The following is a 17,979-nucleotide window of genomic DNA, read 5'->3' as shown; positions in this document are numbered from 1 at the left end:
GTTTTACTTCCTTCATCAGATTTATTCCTGGTATGGTGGATTAGTCAGGTGAGGAGACATTTTTAGATTTTATAAGTGATCTCGTTAAAACACACACAATTCTAAAGGAGCTTGACAGGTTAAATACAGGAATGCTCTTTTCCTGGCTTGGCTTATCGAGGGCACAGTCTCGAAGAGGGACTCAGATTCAAGGCAGGGTTAGGAAGGAGTTTGTTTGCTGAAGGGGTAGTGATGTTATGGAATTCTCTTCTCAAGCAGACTGTGGAGCCACATTTGCTGGGTATATTAAAGAGGGGATCAATAGGTTTATGGATATTAATGGAATATGGGGTTAGTGGAAGAAAGTGGCACAAATGTAAAAGGTCATCCATGACTTTATTGATTGGCAGAGCAGGTGTGAGGAGCTGATCGGCTGCCTCCTGTTTCTGTACCTTGGGTTTTTCTGATGAATGCAAAATGGAACAGAATGCCTAGTGAGCAGCTGAGCCAATACTACAAGATGTTCCAAAGTGGAAAATAAAACCCTTTCTCTCTTTGGGACATCCACTTTCGGCCTCGTACAATCCTCATTTAATGTACAGTTCAACTATGATTACTGAAGAGAGAATCATTCACCATTTATACCCCCTCTCAACAGCATTAATCTTTAAGGGAGGATAGTAACTGAGGATGAGAGACAGACAGATGAGGATAAAGGGGATGAATTGTGTGACTAAATTTTTTTTTAAAAAAGCAAAGGCCCAAATGGCCACATGCTGTACTATAAGTTTTATAATCTTGCAGCTCCAACACTTGACTTTATTGCCAATGCCACCTGACAGAATTTTACTGTGAAGTGAGGGCCATTTTGAATGACTAGCTGTGCTTATTACTTGATTCTTGATGTGGTGCTGAGATTTTGTGAATCACGTCACCTCTTGAATAGGGTACAAGAAAAATAATTGCAGAAAAAGACTCGGAGCATTTTCCATTGTCTCACTTGTCTGAGATCATGCAAGATGTTTGGATGTAAAAGGGTTGTCGATCAATTTTATTTTATTTTTTCAGAATGCCAACTCTTTGCTCCTGCCCTGATATAGCACTGAACTGTTTCCCTAATGAGATCAGCGTCCTAGTCCTGACTACCCTTCCCGACAATGAACTTCAGCTGTTGATTACTCTCTCTGTAAAATACTTACTGGCATCTGTCCCGTACTTGGCTTATCATAGTCATATGGTTTGTGCATCACCTCTTATTAAGGCAGTTCAGTGAGAGAAGTGCCACTAAACTATAGAAACCAAGCTGTGCTGGAGCCGCCAGTACAAAAGACAGTTCGAAATAAACAAGCCATTTATAATCACAAGGGGGAAAGAAACAGCATATTGTGAAGAAACACATCTTTTTTAAATTCATGAGCATGTTCAGGAAAAGCTGTGGTAATTTCTTTATCGAGCTTCCTTCAGACTGAGAATTTGGATAAGGAATCGAGCTACAGTGTCATACAGCAGAGAAACAAGCCCACAGCCTATCGTGTACACACCAACCAAAAAGCATCCATTTTACTAACTATGCCTTCTGTGGATGTCAGGCCTCTGTTTTAATTTTTTCATGGAACATAGAAATCTACAGCATATTACAGTATTGTGGGCCGAAGGGCCTGTAATATGCTGTAGATTTCTATGTTCCATGAAAAAATTAAAGCAGTGGCCTGACATCCACAGAAGGCATAGTTAATAAAATAGGCTGACCATGTAACCTAATCTAGAAACTGCCTAGAATTTCCCTACCGCATAGCCCTCTATTTTTCTAAGCTCCATGTACCTGTCTAAGAATCTTGTAAAACCCTATTGTATCTGCCTCCACCACCATTGGCAGCAGTGCATTCCAAGCACCTACCACTCTCTGTGTGAAAAACTTAGCCGGCATCCCCTCTGTACCTACCTCCAAGCACCTTAAAACCATGCCCCCTCATGTTAGCCATTTCAGCCCTGGGAAAAAGACTCTACTGTCTTCATGATCAATCCCCTCATCTTGTACACCTCAAGTGAAGTCAAGTCACTTCTTATTGTCATTTCGAACATAATCGCTGGTACAGTACACAGTAAAAAATGAGACTTTTTTCAGGACCATGGTGCTACATGAAACAGTATAAAAACTACACTGAATTATGTAAAAACAACACAGAAAAAAACTACAATAGACTACAGACCTACCCAGGATGGCATAAAACAGTGCAGGCATTACAGTAAATAATAAACAGGACAATAGGCACAGTAGAGGGCAGTAAGTTGGTGTCAGTCCAGTCTCTGGGTTTTGAGGAGATGATGACTTGGGGGAAGAAACTGTTACATAGTCTGGAAGTGAGGGATGCGTGGGGTCCAACATAATGTTGTTTGCTTTGCGGATGCAGCGTGTAGTGTAAAGGTCGGTAATGGCGGGAAGAGAGACCCTGTTGATCTTCTCAGTTGACTTCACTATCCGCTGCGGGGTCTTGTGATCCGAGATTATGCAATTTCCAAATCAGGCAGTTATACAGCTGCTCAGGATGCTCTCAATACAAGCTCTGTAGAATGTGTTGAGGACGGAGTTGGGATCCTCGGGTCACCCTTCATGCTCTTTTGCTCCAGAGAGAAAAGGCCAAGTTCACTCAACCTATTATCATAAGGCACACTCTCCAATTTAGGCAACATCTTTGTAAATCTTCTCTGCACTCTTTCTATAGAATCCACATCTTTCCTGTAGTGAGGTGATCAGAACTGAACACTGTACTCCAAGTGGGGTCTGACTAAGGTCTTGTATAGCTTTAACATTACCTCACGCTCTTGAACTCAATTCTATGGTTGATGAATGCCCTCTTAACTACACTATCAACCTGCGCAGCAGCTTTGAGTGTCCCTGCAGGGGGACATAGATAGGCTGAGTGATTGGGCAGACATTTGGCAGATGAAATATAATACTGACAAGTGTGAGGTTTTGCACTTTGGCAGGAAAAATAATAGAGCAAGTTATTATCTAAATGGAGAGAAACTGGAAAGTGCTTCTGTGCAAAGGGATCTGGGGGTTCTGGTGCAGGAACCACAAAAAGTTAGTATGCAAGTGCAGCAGGTGGTCAAGAAGGCCAATGGAATGCTGGCTTTTATTGCTAGGGGGATGGAGTATAAGAACAGGGAGGTCTTACTGCAGTTGTACCGGGAATTGGTGAGAGCACACCTGGAGTACTGCGTGCAGTTCTGGTGTCCATATTTAAGAAAGGACATACTGGCTCTCGAGGCAGTGCAGAGAAGGTTCACTAGGTTAATTCCGGGGATGGGTGGGTTGATGTATGATGAGAGATTGAGTAGATTGGGACTCTACTCATTGGAGTTTCGAAGAATGAGAGGTGATCTTATTGAAACATATAAGATTGTGAAGGGGCTTGATCGGGTGGATGCAGGGAGAATGTTCCCAATGATGGGTGAAACTAGGACTAGGGGGCATAATCTTAAAATAAGGGGATGCAGTTCCAGTACTGAGATGAGGAGAAATTTCTTCACTCAGAGGGTAGTGGGGCTGTGGAATTTACTGCCCAGAGAGCTGTGGAAGCTACTACACTCAATAAATTCAAAACGGAGATAGACATTTTCCTGGATAAAAATGGCATTAGGGGATACGGTGAGCGAGCAGGTAAGTGGACATGAGGCTAGGTTTAGATCAGCCATGTGATCTCCTGGACCAGTTTTCGATAGCCTGGATGGGTCGGAGAGGAATTTTCCAGATTTTTTCTCCTCAATTGGCAAATCGTTTTTCCCCCCCACCCCCGGGGTGATCACATGGGTTTGGGCGGGATGAATAATAAAATAAAATGGGCGGCATGGTGCCCTGTTGGTTGGCACTGTTGCCTTGTGGGATTCGGTGAAAACTAGAGTTAAGATTGGATCAGCCATGATCTTGTTGAATGGCAGAGCAGGCTTGAGGGCCCAATTGGCCTACTCCTGCTCCTATCTCTTATGTTTGGACACAGACCCCAAGATCTCTCTGATCCTCCACACTGTCAAGAGTCCTACCATTAGTACTGTATTCTGCCATCATATTTGACCTACCAAAATGAACCATCTCACACTTACCTGAGTTGACTCCATCTGCCACTTCTCAGCCCAGTTTTGCATCCTATCAATGTCCCTCTGTAACCTCTGACAGCCCTCCACACTATCCACAACACCCCCAATCTTTGTGTCATCAGCAAACTTACTAACCCACCCTTCTGCGTCCTCATCCAGGTCATTTATAAAGATCACAAAGAGGAGGGATCCCAGAAGAGATCCCTGTGGAACACCAATGATCACTGACCTCCATGCAGAATATCAACCATCAACACCCTTTGCCTTCTGTGGGCAAACGAATCCTGGATCCACAAAACAAGATCTCCTTAGATCCCATGCCTCCTTACTTGCAAGGGGGACCTTACCAAATGCCTTACCGAAATCCATATACACTACCTCCACTGCTCAACCTTCATTAATGTGTCTAGTCACATCCTCAAAGAATTCAATCAGGCTTGTAAGGCACGATCTGCCCTTGACAAAGCCATGTTGACTATCCCTAATTGGATTATGTCTCACAAATGCTCATAAATGTTACCTCTCATGATCTTCTCCAACAACTTGCCTACCAATTACTGGTCTGTAAATTCCTTGGTTACCTCTATTCCCTTTCTTGAACAAGGGAAAAACATTTGCAACCTTCCAGTCCTCTGGTACTTCTCCCATCCCTGCTGATGATGCAAAGATCATCACCAGAGGCTCAGCAGTCTCCTCCCTTGCTTCCCTCAGTAGCCTGGGGTGTATCTCATCTGGTCTTGGCATCTTATCTAACTTAATGCTTTTCAAAATCTCCTACACATCCTCTTTCTTAATGTCTATATGCTCAAGCATTTCAGTCTGCTGTAAGTTATCTCCACAATTGCCAAGGTCCTTTTACCTGGGAAATTCTCTGTCCAGGGAAGCAGTTGAGGCTTCTTCACTAAATATATTTAAGATACAGTTAGTTAGCTTTTTACATAGTAAGGGAATTAAGGGTTATGGGGAAAAGGAAGGTAGATGGAGCTGAGTTTACGGACAGATCAGCCATGATCTTATTGAATGGCGGGGCAGGCTCAGTGGGCCAGATGACCTACTCCTGCTCCTATTTCTTATGTTCTTATGAATACTAAAGCAAAGTATTCATTAAGTACCGCCTCTGTTCCCTCTGACTCCATGCACTCGTTTTCACAATCACACCTGTGGTCCTATTCTCACACGGCTCATCCTCTTGCTCTTCACATACTTGTAGAATGCCTTGGGGTTTTCCTTAATCCTGCTCAGCAAGGCCTTCTCATGGCCTCTTCTGGCTCTCCTAATTCTATTCTTAAGTTCCTTCCTGGCAACCTTGTAATTTTCTAGAGCTCTAACAGTACCTAGTTTCTTGAACCTTTCATAAGATTTTCATTTCTTAACTAGAATCTTTTACCCTACCATTCTTTCCCTGCCTCAATGGAACGTACCTATCCAGAATGTCTTGCAAATGTTCCCTGTACATTTGCCATATTTCTGCTGTGCATTTCTCTGAGAATATCTGCTCCCAATTTATGCTTCCAAATTCCTGCCTAATAGCATCATATTTCCCCCTACCCCATTAAAGTGTTTTCCCAAATTCTCTGCTCCTATCTCTCTCCAGCGCTATGGTGAAGGAGATAGAATTGTGATCAGTACCTCCAAAATGCTCTTCCGCTGAGAGATCTGACACCTGACCAGGTTCATTTCTCAATACCAATTCAGATACAGTCTCTCCTGTTTCCAGTCCTGAGCAATGATCCAACTGGTGATGTTTCTATTAACTAAGATAATTTCATTAACACTGTCCATGAAACTCTATTAACTTCTGTATAAAAGGAGGAGAGGAAAGAAATATCTATTACCCATGTGCTCAGACCCACCCTGTTCCTTGTTGAGTATTCTCAATTTTAGAAATTTCATCTGTCTTTTCAAATCCCTTCACGGTTAGAGTTCTCTGTTTTTCTGCATGTCTGCTTGCTCTCCAATGCTCTCAGATTTCTCCATGCCTCTACTTTTTTATCTCCTGCTCTTCCCCTAGATTTAATCATAGTGGAAAGTCTGGAATTCTCTCCCTACAGTGTTCCATCCCTGCCTGAAGATACTCCTTAAAACCACCCTCTTTGATCAGGCTTCTGTTCTAATAATATCTCCAAATAGAGCTTTAATTTGATAAAAACTCCTTTGAAATACCTTGGGGAGGTATACTGCAATAATGGCATATTGTTATCTATCTGTGTAAAATCTCACAGCTAACGTGCTGTGGGAGGGAATCATTGTGGAGGTCATTTTGTCCAGAATAGACAGTAAATGAATATGTATCTGGCTCTTCACTTTATTTTACAGCTCGGGGCAGGTGTTAATCAGGAAACCAGATAAAGATGCCAGCCTTCTTTCAATGCCATGAAGCACTCCCTCTATACTACACAAAGCAAAATTATACAAATCCCACATCAAGTTCAAGTTCAATTTTATTGTCATTCAATCATACACATGTATACAGCTAAATGAAACAGGTGCATTGTGTCAAAACACTGTGCATGGAGTCACACACAGCACATACGGGTATGACCCAGCACACGCTGTCACAAAATAACATTAGCACGAGGCCCTGGGTGGAATGACCTGAAGATTGCCAGGTTGACATAAAATGCGATTTTTTTTTTGTAACACAGTCTAATGTTACCAACACTTGTAGGCTCAAAGGTCAGTGTGCTACTAACGCTAACCAGCTCACCAGACAACGCTGAATGAGCATGGGATGGAGCTTGGCCAGGATGCCCCTGTGGTAATATGGCCCACATTTTTGCTGCCTTGCCTAAGCTATTGGAAGATGAAATTGGGACTGTACCTGTTACTTCTTAGTTCAAGAACCAGGCTACCCAGTTATAACCTACAAGGCTGAATGTGGGGATAAGCTTATTATTAACTCCAAACATATTAGTTATGATCTATAATTAACTTCCCATTCAGAAATGGAAATTAACTCAATGAGAGCCTTTCAAAAGGGAATAATAAGCACAAGAGATTCTGCAGATGCTGAAAACCCAGTTAATACACAAAATGCTGGAGGAACTGAGTAGGTCAAGCAGCATCTATGAAGAGGAATGAGGAGTCTACAGTTCGGGTTGAGACCTTTTATCAGGAAGGTCTCGGCCTGAAGTATTAACACAGTTCCTCTGTGTCGATGCTGCCTGACCTGTCGAGTTCCTCCTGCATGTTATGTGTGTTCCCTTTCAAAAGGGTTTCGATTTGGCAATCTGGAGAGAGAGATTTGCAGGGCTGTGGGAAAAGAGTAAAGCAATGGGATCAATGGCATTTTTGAATGAGCCAGTATGGACTTAATGGGCTGAATGGCTTCCTCCATAAAATATTTCAATAAATATGATTTTATACCTTTCTAGAACTTTAAATCAGCTGAAACGCTTTCAAAAGAGGAACAAAATGATGTGTGAGAAAAAGGTAGAATGGAGTTACAGAAGAGTTTAGCTGACAAATGATTGTTATTTTCTCCTTGGTGAAAGTACAGTATGTGGAGCTCCTGACGTAATGCTGGTTCTCACCTTGTGGTCAAATAGTTTGCTGGACCAGACTCAAAGTATGTAGCCTTCTGTGTATGTTGTTTTATCCTTGGCAGCAGTTTGCCCTGGTACTACATTCAGCAGTTCTCCAAGACTTCTCAGGATTGAGAGAGGAAAGATAAAACAGAAAGAATTAATAATATATTTTAGAAAAGAATGGGCCTAGATTGGGAATTTCCTAATCTGGAACAGAAATTGTTAAACAGATTTTTTGGAGAGATTACACAGCCTAGGAGATTGTGCTACTTGTGAGAGTGAAATCTCCTTAACTGTTCAGTCCAAATCTTTGTTTCTCGTCTTGTTATACACTGTTGAGTATTAATTCTACCAACAGGGCTAGAAAGGATGTCCCTGAGACAGCATGCAAAGAAACAGGGCATCTGAACTAAAAAAAAGTGAAAAAGCACACAGAACAGAGCATATTGCAGGCAGGGGTGAAGATGTTTGTTTTTCCTCAAGTTTACCTCTTATCAGCTGAGTGTTGACCATGTTTGAGTGGTTAGCCCGGTTGCCTCTGAATCAGAGGCCTGGGTGTTAAGCCACAATTCAACCATTTGAACACAAAATGTAAGTGAAACACCCTGATTTCCTTGGCTACATAAGTCTAGGGAAGCAACTTCTGGCCTTGCCAGACTTGTGAGATTGAGGCACGCTCGATCCCACCCCAGACCCCGGTTTGTGTGGATGTTGTGTCATGTGTTACCGTTACAAATTAATGCCACAAGATTAAAGGAATTATATTTATGATTCTTAACTAAAGGGTTAATAAAGAATAACAAAAAGAAAAGGGCGCATTCTAATTAAGCAATCAAATGTGCACAAGTTGGAGCTCACCTTGAACTTCTCTGTCACTCACACGCTGGGCCTTTGGTCAATGTGAAAGCAAACACTGCCTTCCAATTGTTGCTCACAATCCATCTCGAACAAACGGGTCTCCCACCGCTACGACAGGTTCTCCCCAGTGTCTTCTCTCTTCATCTCCTGCTGAACAGAAGTCCCAAGCCCAACCTTAGTGTCCCTCACCAGAGAAACCTCCCATTAATCTGACCATCCTAACTGGATGGCGCACATTTCTCCTATTCTTATCTTCAACGGTAACCCAAACAAGCATGAAAACAGAACAGACTGCTCTTACGGAGCTGCCAAAGTGAAATACATTCAGCATAGCAGTAAAAATATGAACCAAAGCATTACATAAGTTAATTCTGTCAACAGAACAATATTGTGGATAACTTAAGTTATCCTTTGTCTGAGAGGTTAAACTGATGCCTTCCCTGTTCTTTACAGTGGGTACTTAAGCACCCACAAGCCATATTTCTGTCTGAAGAGGAGCAAGATTGGGTGACTGTTATAACCTGCTGGAATGTTTCCCTGTTGATCCTCCCACACCCCGCCTCACCCCACCCCACCCCGTAATGCTGGTGTATATTTTAAGAGAAGAGACCATATCACAAAGCATTGAATAGTAAAGTTCTACCAGATACTTCTCAAAAATTCACCTTGGATGTATGTTGGCACGTTAGTGGAAAAATTGAGAAAGAACTTGTATTTACATAGTGTCTTTCAGCACATTGAACCTCCCAAAGCTCAGTGCTTATGAAAAACAGTCACCATGGTAATATGGGAAACTTGGAAATCGAAGTGCACATAGCAAGCTCCCAATCATGGCTGATGATGACCGAGGAGTAAATATTGACTAGGATATCAACTAATTCCATTAAGTATGATCTTTAAATCTAAGCAGGAGATGTTCTTTATAGAGCAAAGATGGTTGAGAAGAGATTTAATTTAAATGCTCAAAACTTTTGAGTAAATTTAATGGAGTTGTTTACAAGAAATTGTTTCCAGGAGGAGTCACAGATTTTGGAAACTTGGCAAAAGAATCAGAAAATAGATCAGGATTCTTTTTTGCAGAGAAGTTGGTGAGCTAGATAAAATGTCTCAAAGAGTGGTGCAAATAAAATTGATTGTAAATTTCATATGAGTTGGGATATAGAGTTATAAAATAAAAACCATTGCAAGAGCAAGGTGTCCTTCAACACAAAAGGGTTGAGTGCAAGCTAATGTGCTGGTTCTGTGATTCTTGACTGGCCTAGCTTTGGGCCAAGATAAGCAGGAAGTCAACTTTCTCTTTTGTTTGGCTAGAAATTGCCTAGTTCTTCTGCCTCTGCAACAGAATGAATTCAGTTTCCAGTATGTCATGACAGGAGAGCAGAAAACCCCTTGCCTGGAACCTCCCTAGAATTACTCGTTAATGTGTATGCTGAAATGGCCCATAGCAATTATAATTGGCACAACATCTCAGTAAGAAAGCCGATTTAACACAGATATTTTGGGGAATTCCATTTAATCCTTGAGCATAACACAGAACTGCTGGAGGAACTCAGCAAGCTTCTGTTCTGAGGAAGGGTCTCTGCCTGAAATGTCGACTGTCTACTCTTTTCCATAAATGCCTGGCCTGCTGAGTTTTTCCAGTATTTTGTGTGTGTTACTTGTATTTCCAGCATTTGCAGATTTTCCCTTGTTTGTAATCCTTAAGTATGAGATTTATGCAACACAGGAAGCGGCCAGGGTTTAGTGTAACATGAAACAATTGGTATGTCTTGCTAAAGTGATCCAAAGCCAGTGGGTCATTGGAAAAAAAGAGACAGGTGTAAAATGGGACTTGTAGTAGAACAGAAGGTAACTCTTAGGTAAAACAAGTAAACTCACAGCCTAAAGAATCAAATGCTGCAAGGAAGAGAGTGATTGCTTTCTGAAGTTGATTCCCACAATCTTTGAATTTCAGTCCTCTGAGGTTGCTGCAGATGCTGTCACTGGATATTGTCAATGTAAGAGAGGCTTCTGAACTATAGATAAGATGAATATTACAGGACAAGACAGTGGAGTAAAGGCTATCCATCATATTGAATTGCAAAGGGTTCAGGGTCGTTGTCTGCTTCATATTCTTTTATGTTATTTTCTAATGCATTGAGTGATAGAATTATACTGCGCACAAAACAGGCCCTTCGGCCCATCAAGTATACTAATCCTACAAATATTCCATTTAATCCACCCACCCCCACCCCAAACGCATCTACCGCTGTCATAATGTCATAGAAAAGTACCACACGGAAGCAAGCCCTTCGGCCCATCTTCTCCACGTTGAAACCTTTTAAACTGCCTACTCCCTTCGACCTGCACCAGGACTATAGCACTCTATAGCCCTGCCATCCATGTACCTATAAAAACTTGGCTTAAACATTGAAATCGAGCTGGAATGCACCACTTCTGCCTGCTGCTCATTCCACACTTCCACGATCCTCTAAGTGAAGAAGTTTCTCCTCATGGTCCCCTTAAACTTTCACCCTTAACCCATGACCTCTGGTTGTAGTCCCACCCAACTGCAGCGGAAAAAGCCTGCTTGTGTTGACCCTGTCTATAGCTCTCATAATTTTGTATACCTCTACCAAATCTCCTCCCAGTCTTCTATGTTCCAAGGAATACAGTCCTAACCTATTCGATCTTTCCTTATAACTCAGATCCTCCAGTCCTGGCGACATCCTTGTCAATTTTCTCAATACTCTTCCAACCTTATTTACATCTTTCCTTTAGATAGGTGATCAAAACTGCCTGCAATTCTCCAGATTAAGCCTCGCTAACATTTTATACCACTGTCTTAAATGCCTAAGTGCCAAGGGCAATACGCAGCTGCAAGTATTTGGGAAGAAAGCTGAGCAATTGGGAGAAAGTAATCAGAAGAAACATGGAGAATGTGTAACCACCACACTGATCCCAGGAGGCATGATTCTGCTGTTTTAATGTTTAGTTTTCAGTTTTCCGAGAGAAACGACAGAACTCTGTAGCTGTAAGGCAACAGTCACCGTGGCACTCTGAAGTGTTTTTATTAAATCAAAGATTTTCTCCGAAGGCACTGAGAGAATAACAGGAAACCCTTCAGACCTTAAAGACTTCCAGTTTCATCAGTTACTCCTTACAGAGAAAGTGTTTTGCTCCTGGCCCTCAGCCAAGCCCTTGCAGTTTTTTTCTCTATGCCTGACTCATTTCTCATTCACTGAGGGGCTGGCTTTCTCTAATGTCTAATGTGAGGTCGTGTGGCTGCCACACACTGAAGTTGTTTTCCCCTGCACGGCAATAAACAAGCCACTTGGTTTAGCCAGCATGTCAGAGGAATATCCTTCTTTTCCCCTTGGAAAATGCCTGTGCCCAACAAGCTGTTTCCTGAGCCATATCTTATCTTGTAGCAAATATGAAGTTAGCAAGAATAATTGTGCTGTTTATCACAGAATGCGGTGAGCCAGCTAAGCTCTTTGATATTCTTTCTGCCTCACACAGATACTCATAAATATAGCAGTGGGGGAGGGGTGATGAAGCTGAACAATAACATCTGATTTGACGCCCCCACATCCTTCCAATCTGGAGCTCAGGATCCCCAGAACCCTACCCCTTTCTAACTATAATAAGGAGAAGTAACAGATTGTGAAGAGCCTGTAATGATGGCATTTGTTGTGATATTTTCAGAGGATTCAGTTTATAATTGTGTAGATCCCGGAGGAATGGTTGCACTGGGTGAATGTTTAATTCCCTGCTATCAGTGAGAGAGACTACAGAACACTGAAGAGATGTTAAAGCACAGCATGGTCATTCCTCCTGGGCACTGACTCCAAAGGGAGCTGGCACACACGTGTTACTGTTTCCCATTGTTTGTAGCTATCAGCTGCAGGATCTCAAATATGGATGTAGTTTCGATCACACCTTCAGAACGTCCCAAAGCCAGAATGAAATACTTGTGGAGCAACGAAAAAGTAATTGCCAACTTTAGTGATTAGAACTTGCAAATAAGAAAGGAATAATTGAGTGAGATAGCAGGGAGTGTAGCAGGTTCCACTGAATTGCACTGTAGTGTCAGACTGCATTTGTAATTCTAGCCTCTTGAGAAGAATTTGGACACTTGGCTAACATTCAAGTGACACCATTGGTGCTTTGGAAGGGCTCAGAGACAATGTATGACCATGGTCAGCTTATCAGAATAGAACAGCCCCTCTTCTTTTAGGACCTATATCAATGAAACATTAGAGCTAGGAGACAACATCAGTGATTAGTGTTGGAATCTAATTGCATTTATTGCACTTAAAGTATGGGAAGTTTAATGGAAGAGCAACAGTTAAATCAGGGCTTTCCAACCTTTTTTATGCCATGGACCCCTACCATTAACCAAGGGACCCGTGGACCCCAGGTTGGGAACCCCTGAGTTAAAGGAAGTGTTATAGTAGGTGGGAAAACGTCTGTGTGTTTTGTAAAGGTCCAAAAGACACCTCTGCCAGTTAGCAGCCCTTTCCAAGTGTGGTAGGGGAGAACCCAATAAAAAGACTTGATGGCCTTGTATAAGGCAGAATTTGAACTGGAAGTCAAAACCACAGTGGTGCTGGTTGAATAAGGCGTCTGAGAGCAAGTGAGCCATTCTCAAACCTTGTCTGCAATATGCATTTGGATGCCTGTAAGGATGTGGAAGTAGGTTGGGAGCTGCCTCTAGCCTCCTTTTACATGTTCAGTAAGACAAGATGGAATGCCTCTACCCCTCACCCCTCACCCCTCCCTCATGCTGGCTCTTGTGGAAGTAATCCCAATGGTGCCATTCCCACTCTCTTTGACTTTTGTACTCATAAAATTTATATATTTGTCAACCATCAACTCCCTTTTGATTCTTTTGGCATTAAGGGTAATGTACTATGGCCCAATGAACCTATCAGCATATCTTTGGGACACGAAGTGAAAAAAATTAAAGTACCTGAAAAAATCTTGAGCAATCAAAGAGGGAATGTGCGAACAGGCAGAGACACCTTAGCTGAGCATCTAACATGTTACCAGCCCATCATGCCACCATTTTATCTACAAAAACTTGAGAGAAGACAGCTTTTTGATGTTTTTATTTTGCCACGAGTGAATACAGTTTCAGCATGGCAGCTGAGGAAGATTTGTCTAATGGCTATTAGGAGTATAGATTGAAATATTCAGACTACGGTTGCACCAGAGTCTCAATAGCTTCAAAGCAAAATCAATATCATGTCCATGAAGCCAATCCAAATTGGGTTCGGCTGAACCACAGACGATTCCAGCCAAAGTAATGAAAAAGTGCCTTTCAGGAATCTGTCTCAATATCTTGCTTGCATCCACTGACCAAGACACTATAGGTTAGCTGGTTACTTGAAATAATAAACAAAGACATTTTATTTGTAGAAAAACTTGTGTAAAACAATATTTTTAATTTCTCTCTTTCTCCCACATCCAAGAATTTTGGGGGTTTTTTTGTTAGCTGCTAAATTGCTTGGACTAGTAATCCTTTGTGTATTCAATTCCCACCATGATAATTATATTTGGTTTTATAAATCCAGTACTAGTAATAGTGACCATAAAACTTGGTGTACCTTTGAAAATTGTAGTATTTCCAAACATCCTTTAAGGAATGAAATTTGTTGGCTGTATCAGTCCTCTACCTTAATTCAAGTGTCCATTTTAAGGTAAAAATGCTCTCAGTAGTTCAAGAAAGCTTCACAACCTTCTCAAAACCACCAGGGATGGGTGATAAATACCAACAATACCCTTTCCCCAAGAATTAATAGTAAAGAACTTTTTAAAAATTGTGAGACAAGAAAATCTGGAGATTCTGGAAATCCAAGCAACACACACAAAATGCTGGAGTAACTCACATGAAAGGTCTTGGCCCAAAACATCGACTGTTTACTCTTTTCCATAGGTGCTGCCTGGCCTGCTGAGTCCAACATCTTGTGTGCATTGTTTTTTTAAAAACATGTTCATTGGGTGACTAGCTTTGTCAATGTTTAATGGTGATCAAGTGTGTTACTGGCTTGGTCACTTCAATAGGACTAATAAGATTACAGATGTTGGAATCTAGAGAGAAAAAAGAAGCTGTTTGCTAGAAGAATTGAGCAGGTCAAGCGGCATATGATGAGGCAAAAGATCAAGACCCTGCATCAGTGTTTCAGTCTTAAACATCTCCATGCACCTTTTGCCACCACAGATGCTGCTTGACCTGCTGTTTTCATCCAGTATTCGGGTCTTTTTTCTGCTGTTGTATGGTTTTGGAGTCAGATAAAGTCCATACTGGGTTAGACTGAAGATCTTCCCCTAAGGATTACTAGTAAACCAGATGGGTATTTATAAAGTTCTGTGCTTTCACAGTTTTAATCTTCTGAGATTACCCTTTTTCTTTTAAAATCAGATCTATTAAATTAATTGAATTAAATTCCCAAGTTGCCATTAGTCGGATTTGAATTTGCGACCCCAGATGAATTGTCCAAACCACCAGACATTAGGTTCATGATTGAACATCGAACGCCAACCACCATTGACCTTTGCATGTTGCTTCCTGTCTTTAGCTCAATCTGCCACCATTGCTGACTCATCAAGATTATTTTCTAAAACAATAATTGAGACTGCATTTTCAGAGAGAGGACTAGTGCCAAGGGTGAACGCAATACCACTTCTCCTCGGGCTTGGATTCAACTCAGTCCAGAAAAAGTTGGGTATAAGAGTCCTGTGTGAAATGAGTTTCAGAAGCCTTAACTCATCAATTGCCAGCCAACAATGGAAAATTGCCCTAAATTTGAAACTAAAGTCGTGCAGTAGTGTTCGTCATTTTGTACTAGTGGCCAAGGCATGTTGCTGGGTTAGAGCAGAAGGCTGACACTGAACTGGTTACTCCTAGTTTTGTTGGCACTGAATTTATGAAACCAAAATGACTTTCATTCCCCAATAGAACGTGGAACACTCCAGCACGATATTGTGCCAAACCTCTGATAGATTGACACAGAAGTATTTCAAGAGTTATCATATCACAGGATGGGTGTTTAACAAATTAAACTTTAATTTTTTACTCATATAAATCATTCTAGAGCAGAGTTCCTTACCTGGAGTCCATGGACCCCTCAGTTAATGATAGGTGTCCGTGGCATAAAAATGCTTGGGAACCCCTGCTCTAGAGCTTGGGGTTACCTGCTACCTTTCCATTGGTCTCAGTACAGCATACACCCACATTTCTGTTGCCCTGTACATTACACATTGCCACCCTTGTCTTGCCTTGCTTATAACATATTCCCATCATTTTAACCTACAAAGGACATATTTCCATCTATGTTGGCCACTATGTAATGTGTTGTCACTTCAATGTTGTTCTATCTGTAACACTACCCCTCAAATGTTGCCCTATATAGAATGCATTACCATCGTGTTCAAAGTTCAAAGTAAATTTATTATCAAAGTACATAAATGTGCACATATATGATTCACTTTCTTGCAGGCATACTCAATAAATCCAATAACCATAACAGAATCAGTGAAAGACCACAGAAACAGGGTGGACAACAAAAGACAGCAAACTGTGCAAATACAGAAAGATTAAAAAATAAATAAATAAATAACAAATATAGAGAACATGAGATGAAGATTCTTTGTGAGTGAGGCCGTATGTTGTGAGAACATTTCAGTGATTGGACGAGTAAAATGGAGTGAAATTATCATCTCTGGTTCAGGAGCCTGCTGGTTGAAGAGTAATAACTGTTCCTGAAACTAGTGGTGTGAGTCTTGAGGCTCATGTACCACCTTCCTGATGACAGCAAAGAGAAGAGAGCATAACCTTGGCTGGTGGGGGTTCTTGATGATGAGTACTGCTTTCCTGCAACAAAGCTCGGTGTCAATGCACTCAATGGTGGGGAGGGCATTACCCATGGTGGACTAGGCTGTATCCACTACTTTTTGTAGCATTTTCCATTCAAGAGCATTGGTGTTTCCATACCAGGCCATGATGCAACAGGTTAACAACTCTCTACCGAAATTTGTCAAAAAGTTTTAGATGTCATGCCGAATCTTCACAAACGTCTAAGAGCTGTTGCTGTACTTTGTTCATAATTGCACTTACATGCTGGAGGTGGATGGTTCCTCTGAAATGGTAACACTGAGGAATCTAAAGTGCTGAACCCCTCCACCTCCGATCCCCCAATGAAGACTGGCCAATGGACCTCTGGTTTCCTTCTCCTCAAGTCAAGAATCAGCTCCTTTGTCTTGCTGACATTGAGTGAAATGTTGTAGTTGTGGGACCACTCAGCCAGGTTTTCAATCCTTCCCGTCAGCTGATTCGTCACCACCTTTGATTCAGCCTAAGGATCAGCAAACTTGAAGAAAGTATTGGAGCTGTGCTTAGCCACACAGTCATAAGTGCAAAGCAAGTAGAGCTGACGGTTCCAGGCATGCATTATCCTGCATTTTAGACATTACCACCAGTGGTTTTACCACCACCGGTCTTCACCGCCAGTCTCTTATATAACAAACTCCCACCAATAGGTTTTGCTGATGTTGAATCGTGCCCAATATATATGATCACTGTAGTGGTGTTTTTTAGTTCTAATCTCTTTTCATCCAGAATAAAGTAGGGAGGAGTTGGCAAGCTGCTATGCTGTCAAATTGTTTATTTTATGGTCACAGACTGTTCGCTGGGAACTAACGCAGGCCGAGCTGCCAAAGTCTCTTTCTCTGGTGATTGTTAACAATGACTAAATGACCTTCTCTGTAATATCAACCAAAACAATTAAAGAGGCTGCAAAGGTGCACAAACCGCTCATATCACAGGGAATTACAAATGGAACTTCACATCTTGAATTAATACCTCTAGGAAAAGTCATTACGAGAATCTTGGCTTTCCTTGGTATTGCTGATGTATTTGTATTTAATCAGAAAAGTACATGTGTTCTGCCGTGCATTATCTCAGGGTATCAGAAGAGTATTGTTTTAAGTGTAATAGCAGCAACATGTGATCATTATTGACCATATAGAAGGACTACACTTCCTGCATTGTCACACTAATTTCATTCTCTCTTGGGATTTGAACCCATGAGTGTTGGCCTGGCCTGGGGTGTTTGGGGGGGGGGGGGGGAGGGAGAGGAGAAGGGCTCTGTATGGTATGGTTGATACCCACAGCAGGACTAGGAAGTTCAAAGTAATGTTTTTATATCGAAGTCTGTATAAGTGACCATTTACTAACTTGAGATGCATTTTCATGCAGTCATTCACAGTTGAACAAAGAAATGTAGTAAAATCAATGGAAAAATTACATACAAACACTGATAAACAACCAATGTGCAAATAAAACAAAACCTGTAAGTACAAAAAAACAAAAATAAATATATAGATAGCTAGTACTGAAAGCATGAGATGTACAGTTCATGAAACTGAGTCCATAGGTTGCGTTGAGATGAGTGAAGTTACCCATGCTGAACCTTTAGCAAGGAATTGCAGCTGGCTTCTAGCTAGTGATCTCCTGCAAGGGTTACTGTACAGT

The 17,979-nt window shown here is 41.6% G+C and overlaps 1 protein-coding gene and 1 long non-coding RNA gene across 3 annotated transcripts in view; one reads left to right on the top strand and one right to left on the bottom strand.

Moving 5' to 3' along the window:
* Positions 1-17,979, top strand: part of LOC132407346 (ral guanine nucleotide dissociation stimulator-like) — a 156,723-nt gene that overhangs the window by 83,945 nt on the left and 54,799 nt on the right. The gene's annotated exons all lie outside the window — the stretch shown is intronic.
* The window catches only part of LOC132407349 (uncharacterized), a 65,906-nt gene that overhangs the window by 43,720 nt on the left and 4,207 nt on the right, over positions 1-17,979 (bottom strand). The window contains exon 2 of the long non-coding RNA XR_009516452.1: positions 8,463-8,609. This is a non-coding gene — a long non-coding RNA (uncharacterized LOC132407349). The remainder of the gene's footprint in view (positions 1-8,462; positions 8,610-17,979) is intronic.

Source organism: Hypanus sabinus, chromosome 18, assembly GCF_030144855.1.
Source record: "Hypanus sabinus isolate sHypSab1 chromosome 18, sHypSab1.hap1, whole genome shotgun sequence".
NCBI lineage: Eukaryota > Metazoa > Chordata > Chondrichthyes > Myliobatiformes > Dasyatidae > Hypanus > Hypanus sabinus.
This window is presented reverse-complemented; position numbering and strand designations above follow the sequence as displayed.